Genomic DNA, 9,590 nt, shown 5'->3' with positions numbered 1-9,590 from the left:
CTGCAGGCCGGCGGCAGCTCTGGCGCTGCTCACAGGACCGCCGAGCCAGCCTGCAGCAGCTCCGGGTGAGCCCCAGGCAGGTGCTGGGTTCAGGGCAGAAGGAAAATTATGGAAATGAAAGAAAACAGTCTCAGTGCCGGAACGTGGCACGGCCGAATGAGCAGGTGATGGGTTCACCTGCCCTGGCCTCCGCCGAGGGCAGCAGCAGCCGGAGCCTCACTGGGTCTCCCGGGACCACGGCACCGCTTCGGACGAGGACGGACCCGACACAGGCACGGGTAGAGCTGAAACAAAGAGAAAATCATGCCCCAGCTCACCAGAACGTCAAATTTACTGTGTTTCCTCTTTAGAAACCAGTATTCACGCTAATTTTGAGTGACCATCATCATTGCCAATTATCCTAACAGTCACTTCTACCAAAAATAACATCTTTCCAATATTAAATAGATCCAAGAAATAAATTAGACCAAGCAAAACACCATGAACAAGCTAGCTCTTGCTTTCCAAATTCATTCCATCACAAGTCCATTTTCTAAAGAGAGATCTAGTGAATTACAATTGGAAAAACAAGGTTTTGGGAGATGACTCACCAAAGCACGATCCATAAGAAAAATAGAAAATAGGGAAATAAATATCTAACATAAGGGGGCAATTTCACTGAGGCTTTCAACAACTGCTAATATCATAAACCATAATAAAAGGGTCCAGCTGTCCTGACACCAGAACATGCTAACACAGTTCCATATGTTGCACATACATACACTTTGTACATTAACATTTATTGGGTGAATTTAGAAATGATTGCATCATTATCCATGAGAGAAGCAAGCTGTGAGTCTGTGATGGCATTAAAGATATTAGTACATTTTAGAGACTGTAAAAACATCATTAGTCTTCTGACATGAGTCAGAGCCAGATTTCTTACTCAGTTCTGATGCTTCTTTTTTAACCTATTTTTACTACAGACTTCTTGCTCTTTTGTTAGGGAGACACAGATTTTTTTTCCTCTTTTAGTAGAAAGAATTTAAAATATGTTTTTGTAGAGGTGTTGGGTTTGTGTGGCAACATTTTGGTAGTGGGGGGCTGCAGGTGTGGCATCTGTGAGAAGCTGCTGGAAGCTCCCCCCCATGCCTGATGGAGCCAATTGTCCATTGCTGCTGGACTATGCTGAGCCCATTGGCAACAGCAGCTGTATTAATGTATTTTAAAAGGGAAAAAAGCCCTGCACAACTGCAGACAGAGAGAGGAGTGAGAATATGTGAGGGGAACAACTGAACCTGGAGAGCTATGACATGGAGATCTGCTTTAAAACCAGGAGAATCAAACATCTTGTGGGTGTTTGAAGCTCTTACGTTCCTTTAAGGTAAAAATCTCTTTGCAGAGAACTCATCTGCAGAAAGTGCACACAACTATTTTTGTATGCCCCCTTGTCTCTCATATTACAAGGGCTTGGTCAAGACCTAGGCAGAGGAAATATTAAAATTAACTGAAGAGCACTTATGTCATGCCATATAGGATTTCCCATAAAACAATGCAGTGAGTCAGAACAGAGGAGGCAGGAATATGCCTGGAAAACAACTCTTTCTGACCTCAGCAGAGCTCAGGTTTCTCCCTGAAACCGAAGCTAAAACTTACATGTGTAGAAAGGCCTTGTACAGGAACGAATTCTAAAATTAGCTGTGTCTGTTGCGCTTCCTTTTTTGTTTCATGAATGAAAAAATAATCACACCAGATCCTAGAAAAGCAAGGATGGAAGCCAAAAGTCAAGGCATGCCAACATCCAGTGTCTGCTGTTCAAACATCCAGCCAGAAGTCTGAGCAATGTCTTTACCTCAGCTGTAGATAAAAGATTGTGCCATGCTGTGGAGGTGCTGTCTGCTGAAGTATCATCTAATTTTTAGTCTTCCTGGGTACAGGTGGATTTCACAAGCTGAGGATTTGGTGTACCACAGGAAATACAAACTATTGCTGATGATGGGCAGAAGCCAGGGGGCTTCTGGGGCAAGGGAAGGGTACATGGACTGGGACAAGCCTCCTGTGCCAGATGTACCTGAGGGCTTGACACTGTCAGGAACCTGACTGCAAAATCACAGAGCATTTCCAAACACCAAAATTCCTGAGTATTTGTCAGGAAGCCATCCTGAATCAAACCCTTGAAGTGATAGAGAAACATCCCCATCACAAGAAGGTGGGACTAAGATGCAAACACTGGAAAAAAGCAACGTGGCCAGACACACATCTCACCATGAACAGACTGAGTACATCTTCCTCTTGGAACAACACACTGTGCACAGCAGCTACAAAAAGCTACATCAGGTTACACATCCCAGTGCTCTACGTGTTCCCACTGCTCTCCACTGGGCATCTGTTGTCCTGATTGCAGGTAACTTTGTCCAGCACAGAGACCAGGCCAGCCCAGGCCAGCCCAGGCCAGCTCAGGTGTCTCTGCATGGGGCTGCCTGCACAGGCTAAACAAACCCAGTGTGTGAAACACGGAGGTATCAACTATACCATGCTTTGTCCTCTGACAAAACTCAGAGACCCTGGCTGCAAACAAACTCCTGCTCTGCAGGTTTCCTGAGCAGTCTGACTCGTGCCAGGATTCTCCTGGAATGGGCAGAAGGCATTCTGCTGACAGACTGTTTTGGGAAGTCAGCCCTGTGAGGCCCTGAGCCACCCAGTGCTGGTGCAGCTGAGCTGAGCAGACAGGGAGGCTGCAGGCAGTCATGAATAACTCAGTGTTATTCAAGGCTGCACCCCTTGGGGACACTGAAGTGCAACAGAGAGAAGTGAAAGGATGGGATTTGTGCCTTAAATTCTGCTGCAGATAATGTAGACAAGAGGTGAGATAAACACGCAGTGTTCAGATGGAAAAGGTCTGGCACACGGAGCAGGACCTCCAGCTGTCCCTGTGCCAGGCTTGGCAGATAAAGCTGGATTCACCAGGATCCTCCCGGGGAGGGACCTGACAGCTCCTGCTCCTATTCAACATAATTATGGTCTGGCAGGGCTCTGAGCCGTGCTCAGCTGCACATTCACAAGGCCATTTAAACTTCTGCAAGCACAGAAAAAACTGGTAGCTGCCTGACTGGCTTATTTAAAACTGCACAAGTGCACCCATACAGAATTTGAGGGGTCTGACTGCAGGGATGGAAAAAGACACATATTCTCCCCTTTTTATTTAAAATTGCATTGCCCATGTTTTAATTAGATTTTCCAAATTATCCAGGGATGCCCGAAAGAATCAGGGGATGTAGTGATGCAGACTGCAGCCCTTGTGAAGCATCCACGGGGCTTGCAGGACATGAGGCAGCTTTTATAAATTATCTTCTGATATTGTGCCTTGAAATCTGTCAGGGAGCATTTGGGATAGACAGCTCTGAGGACTGTGACCTCCATCATTTGCATGCAAAGGAGGCAGTGTCCAGGCTGAAATATTTTTTAACCATATCCACATTTCATGGTTTTTTATCAAAACTTGGCCCCTGCCTCAGCAAATGAATAAACTCTTTTGTAAACTTGGCTAGCTGGAATGATGAATCACCCTGTGTTCTCTGTTTGAACTAAGAAGGAAATGCCCTAAATGGCTGGAGCCTGAGGAAGATGCTGATTTGTGCAGAAAGACACGTTCCCATCTCCCTGTGTCACCACAGCTGGGCTGCAAGTGAAGTGGAATGCACCTGGGTGGCTGCAAGCAGGCACCTCTGAGCATTGCCCACCCAACCCCTGTGCTCTCCACAGAGCAGTGGCTTTCACTAAAAGAAATTAAGACTTTGAAGTAACACAGACAGATGACCCTGCCTGAAGCTCAGAAAGCAAACTGCAAGGGATTTAAGCTTGTGACACATTTAACATAGGGGCTTGTGGACGAGAAGCACATTTCCTGCATAATAAATTCCAAGAGGGAATGTGGAAGAGGACTGGGTCATCCCACACTGCACTGGGCAGGCCTCTCTGTGCATGCCCTGGATTTCAACACAGATTCTGTACAAGGCTATGCAGCCAGTGGAAAGGCTCTGTAAGTCATTCCTTCACAGACTGCAGCATAAATCAAATCCAGAAATAGGAAAGGCCAGCCAGTCACATTATTCCTTTTAGGTTTAGAGAAAGATGTCATTAAGAAATATGGGTAAAAGACATTACAAACCCATGAAAAAAACCCACAAAAATCCCTTTATTTTATTTAGGCTACTAATTAGTGAATGAAAAAGCAGACCTTAAAAAAACCCATATTGAATCAGTCTGAAGTCAGACCAGGATGAAGTATTTCTCTCTGGAGAGATGGTAATTTGCAGTCACTGCACTTTATGTGGCAATCATCTGCCGGGCATAGCTCCTGCTATGTGTGTGGGTTTTCCACATGGAACTGAGGTATATTTATCCAAAAAAGATTCCTCACATGGAGAAAGGGTCACTGCATCTGGGTTTTTGTACTAAAGAGAGCAGCCTGGGCAAATGCTGCTTGCAAGCTCTGTGGTTTCACTGCTGACTGGCTCCAGCACTCTCAGCTCTGTGTCCTTACTCATTCAGCATCAGCCTGTGCTGGCTTTCACATCCCATCTTTGCACACAACATAATTTACAGACACCTTGGAAGGGAAACCCAGCTGGTGAAAAATGCTTGTGCAGAGGGCTCATTAGCTTTGTGCTGAGATTCTGAAATCTCAGATCTTAGAATTGAGATCCTAGGGAGGATGACAGCATCCTTCCTAAATTTGATCAGAAGTGTAAGTTCCACTCTGACAGACTCATGACCTCCAGTCCTGCCAGTAGCCAGCCAAGCAAAGCAAACATATCTTTCCTCCAGCTCCAGAATACTTTGTCTTTTAGCTTCTCATCATTCTCACATAACATCCCTTCATTAGTGTTTATGATTCATGGTTCATGCACAGCCATGCAGGACAGAGTCAGTCTTCTTCCCAGGGGTGCCTCCTCTCCTACCTGAGCTGGAGCTGCTCCTGCAAAGGGTCTTTTCTGAATTCCCATTTCAGTGCTCAGTCAGGGCAATCCTGGCACCATGAGTCCTGATCCTTCCTCTGAGCAGCAACATCTGCACAGCAAAATGCAGTGGTGGAATTGTTAACTTCTGGAGTTCCTGAAATCCTTTCTGGCACATGGCTTCATTTTAAAAATATTTGTCTGAGTTGAACAGTAGATCTTTATTCCTTCCCAGGCAGAAGAAGAGGCACAGTGTGTGCACTGTATACTCAGCATAAGTAAACAGTGAATACCTGAGCATGAGCATTCATGTAGACATATTAAATAAGGCAGTGAACTCCTTTCACTACAGCTGCTGGAAGGGAAAATACATCTGCATATACCCATGCTACAACTCCATAGGTAAAGTCACACCATTCATTTGCTGGTGTTACTCCAGAGCAAATGCTTTTTCCTGCTCTGCCTGTGATAGGATACACAAGACAGTTCATTTTTCGCATGATCTGGGGAAGTGCAGAGGCAGAGATTTCTCCCACAATGGCTGGTTCTACAGTAAATAGTGTGTGGGGAAGCATCTTCAGCTCCACATTTTCTAAGCACATTTAAATAACTCAAAGAGCATAAATCAGTATGGGCTGTGTTCTTCCTGTACATTAGAAAATCAAGAAGAAGAAGAAAAAAGTAGAAAGGCAATGGATTTAAACTGCCATTGCAAGAAATGAAATTGCATATCTGTAAAGAGTATAGACATTTAACAATTTCTGACATTTGAACAGATTCCAGTGTTCTTTATAGGCATTTTCATAACTCCTGATATAATTGCAATGATGTAATTTTGTGGTTTTATGTTCTAATCTGCTCTTTTCTTATGTATGTCTTCACTTCAGCTCTGTTGAGCAATTACTAAACTGAGCTACTCTGGTTAATTAAGATTTAAAGCTCCATGGTTAATACAGAAAAATAAAATGTTTGGAAAATATGTAATGCAACAAAGAGGCTAATAACAACATTTGCTTTAACATAAAAATGTCCCTTAACTTTTTAACTTGCTGTAGAGCTGGATGGAAATTCAGGAAAAAAATTAAATTGTATTTTCTCATTTGTAATTCAAGAAAAACATTAAAAGATCATAAAATACATATTCATTTTCACTCTGCTCAATCTGGCTTGTACTGAATTGTATGGGTGTGACAGAGGAAGTTTATCACAAGGTAAATAATTTTGGCCCTACAGACAAATCCTCAGCTTATACAGATTGTAAACTCCTAATAATTTCTGGAGAGAGACCCTAATTATCAAAGTTTCAGGTCCCAAGAGATGAAGCTATTTTTAATTAATTAAAAATAATTTTAAAATAATTTTAAAAATCCAACCCTGACATTGTGCCCTAACTTGCTGTCCCTGTAATGATTTTGGGAAGTCAAAAATGAAATTACTCACCCTGGGCAGAGCTAGTATTTGTGCTCAGTCTTCCTGGAGGGTGTAGCCTGTGGCACAGCTCTGCTGCTGTGGTTTTACACCCTGCTGCACACATTTACACATTTACATATTTACATTCACACCCTGCTGCCCACGGGCTGCCAAGGGCAGCCGGGAACGCAGCCACGGCTGCCCAGCTCCCAGCAGGGTCTCACGGCTGGAGCTGCCCTTTCGGCATCATTTTGCTGCGAGAAATTCAAGGACATTCTTGGGCTACTGGAATTATAGAATCCCTTGGAATCACAGAACATCCTGACCTGGAAGGGACCCACAAGGATGATGGAGTCCAACTCCTGATCCTCCACAGGACAGCCACAAAAATCCCATGACATATCTGAGTGTTGTGCACTCTTGTTAAAGAGCTGTGTCCTGTTAAACCCAGAGCCATGTGGCTGTGCGAGGTGACTTTTGGCGCCTCGGTGTGGCACTGTTTCTTTCCCGGAGCAGTTTCCAGCAGCCCTGTGGTTCGCACTGTGGCCCGGTGAAGCCCTGGCCCCAGCTCCCCGGCATGCAGGGAGCCATGCTCACCTCGTGCTGCTCCAGCTCGGTGGCACCCCGGGTTCTGTCCCCACCAAGCGCTTCAGCTGCCATCCCTTCCTGCAGGAAGGCTAGAACTGCTCTGCCCCAGGCCCTGGCTGCTGCCCAGAGCGCTCACCCACCCTTCCCACGGGACAGAACACCGCTCTAGGCTTTGTGCATCGTCTGTGTGAGCCCGGCTGGTTGTGCCTCGCCATCCCCCCGAGCCCACCACAGCCGGGCATTCCCGGAGCGGCCGGGAGGGAGCACGCCGAGCCCGGCTCCAGGATCGGCCGGGTTCACCAGGATCAGCCGGGCCCAGGATTAGCTGGGTCCAGGATTAGCTGGGTCCACGACCGGCCGGGTTCAGGACCAGCCAGGCCCAGGATCGGCCTGGTGCTTCACCTCTGGAGCAGGCTGAGGGGCTGTGTGCCTTCTCTAGCCCTGCATTCCCGTGCATCCATTTCCAGCCTAAAAACCTCCACAGCTGAGACTCAACATCGAAATAATAAACACTCTGTGGAGACCCAGGGCACTGGGAATATTTCTCTGTCTGCTCTGGGGTGCCTTGACGCCCAAGGGAGCACTGACTTTGACCCTCATCCATGGAGAAAGTTTCCTAGACTTCAAGATAGACTGGAATCCACAAAAGTGTGAAATAGATTATAGAGAGTAGTGTAGGTGTATCACTTGGTGAGAAATGGAGCTTTGGGGATTTTTAGTATGTTGTGGATGGAAGCAAGATGGAGGGCACAGGGTGTCGTCCTGGATTTCTTCTTCATGCTTCTTCTTCCTTCTTCTTCATGGGTTTGGGTGGCATTTTGTAATTGGGCAGAAGAGTCTACATTGGGGGCACTTTGGGATCAGTTATTGGGTTAAAAGGGAAAATAATCCAGGTGTCAGTTTTTAATTGGGTAGTTTAGTCTTAGAAGATCTTGGAGCAAGAGGGCCATTTTGTGCCTTCTAAAAAAAGGCTGCCAAACTCACAGTAATGAGACTGTGTTACTGATAAGAAATAATAAACACTTGAGTCCAAACATGAAATACTGCCTCAAGTGCCTTCAATCCAGACCCAGAAAAACCAATGACTGGCACCCCCCCAACACTCCTCTTGCTGTAGGTGCTCAGAATAAACCCATTCCCCCCTGTGGGTAGCTGTAGTAAATCCACATGCCTGTGGTAAAATGGTTATTACCCTCGAAGTGAAGAGTCTTGGCTAGCCAAGGAAGCAGCATGGGATAAGACTGAAGTACTTGTTACCTCACATCAAACTGAAATAAAAACTCACATTCTGCTAGCATATTGTGGCTACACATGTAAGCAATATATTTCACTATTCATTACACAAATCTAACACGATACCAGCATCTGCCACACATAATTGGCTAGTAACAAAGTAACTAGCAAAAAACCCAGAAATTAGATTCAACAGTTCCAACAGTGCTGTTATGACCCAATTGGAAAACAATGGGTATTTCTGTATTTACAGACACATGATGTGTGCCATGATTATTTTAAAGTAAAATAATGGAATTGTGTTCTGCAAAACCCACAGATCTTGTCTTTATCCCTAAAAGCATTAAATATACACAAATACAGACCAGTGACTGACTCAGCAGCTTGACAGTGAAACACAGAATTAGTTGGATTAATAATGGGCTTTCAGCCATCCAGATAGGTAATGCCATTGTTACTCTCCTTATCTTGACAGAATCATTTTGATTCAGTTGAAAGGGAAATCTGCTGGCCATGAAGGGAGGGTGGTTTGTGACAGCCCCTGTGAATCACTGGGACAAGCAGAATGAGGTCCAGATGGCATCAGTTGCTGTCATAGCTCCTGCTAAATGTAGCCTTTGTTTCTACTTTGACAGGCCAGCCGTGAAACAATGAGCAGGAAAGAATGAGTTCCCCTTTGGCATCACTCCCTAGGCACCTACAGAAACCGCGTAGCCTGAGAGAACCTCTTTCTAAATTAATTTACTTAAATTGCACAGTCACTTTCTGGGTGGGAATTCAGGTGAGCAGGATGTCAGCAATAGCTGCTGTGTCTGACCTCACACCAGTGAGCCAGGAGTTGCATCACAGACTCTATTGGATGAAAAGACAATTGAGACACAGCAAGACTGTTTATTTTCATAGTTTTAGAGACACTTTCTCAAGAAAGGCGAAGTGAGTAGAAACCAAAGTTCATCCTATAACTGCCTGCACATTTCCCTGCATCCCAATGCCTCCTTTGGCTCTGAGCTGACCAGAACCCTCTCCCTCCTCCTCCTTCTCCTGGCCTTGATTTTGGATTGGCTGTGGAAGGAAGGTGTGAAGGAAGCAGAGAGCAATCATGCAGAGGGAGAAGGAATGGGGTCTCCTGCACACCCTCTGGGTGCATCCTGGAGCATCACTGAGCAGGGAGGATCCACTGCCCTCCACTCTGGCTCAGACCTTCCCTTCTCTCCCAGAGCATGGTCACCCTCAGCCACTTGCTCAGCAGAGCCCCAAACACACACTCTGTATGTAACTACCACCCCTTGGTAGAGAGCAGAGCATCCAGGGCTGAAATCCTTCCTGAGAGACAAAGTACAAAAGAAATTTAACACAGCTCTTGACAGCTGACACAGGTACCCAGTGCAATGGGCAATGAACAGGTTAAAAATACAGCAGGAA

General features: G+C 45.6%; 1 protein-coding gene across 4 annotated transcripts in view; it reads right to left on the bottom strand.

The window, feature by feature from the left end:
* Positions 1 to 6,396, bottom strand: part of P4HA2 (prolyl 4-hydroxylase subunit alpha 2) — a 33,984-nt gene extending 27,588 nt beyond the window's left edge. For all 4 annotated transcript variants that reach the window (XM_031055303.1, XM_005418678.3, XM_031055301.1 and 1 more), the window contains exon 1: positions 6,378 to 6,396. The gene's annotated coding sequence lies outside the window, so the exon portion shown is untranslated. The remainder of the gene's footprint in view (positions 1 to 6,377) is intronic.
* Positions 6,397 to 9,590: the final 3,194 nt, after the last annotated feature.

This window comes from Geospiza fortis, unplaced genomic scaffold (genome assembly GCF_000277835.1).
Source record: "Geospiza fortis unplaced genomic scaffold, GeoFor_1.0 scaffold55, whole genome shotgun sequence".
In the NCBI taxonomy this organism is placed as follows: domain Eukaryota; kingdom Metazoa; phylum Chordata; class Aves; order Passeriformes; family Thraupidae; genus Geospiza; species Geospiza fortis.
Note: the sequence above shows the minus strand (reverse complement) of the source record. Positions and strands in the feature narration are given on the sequence as shown.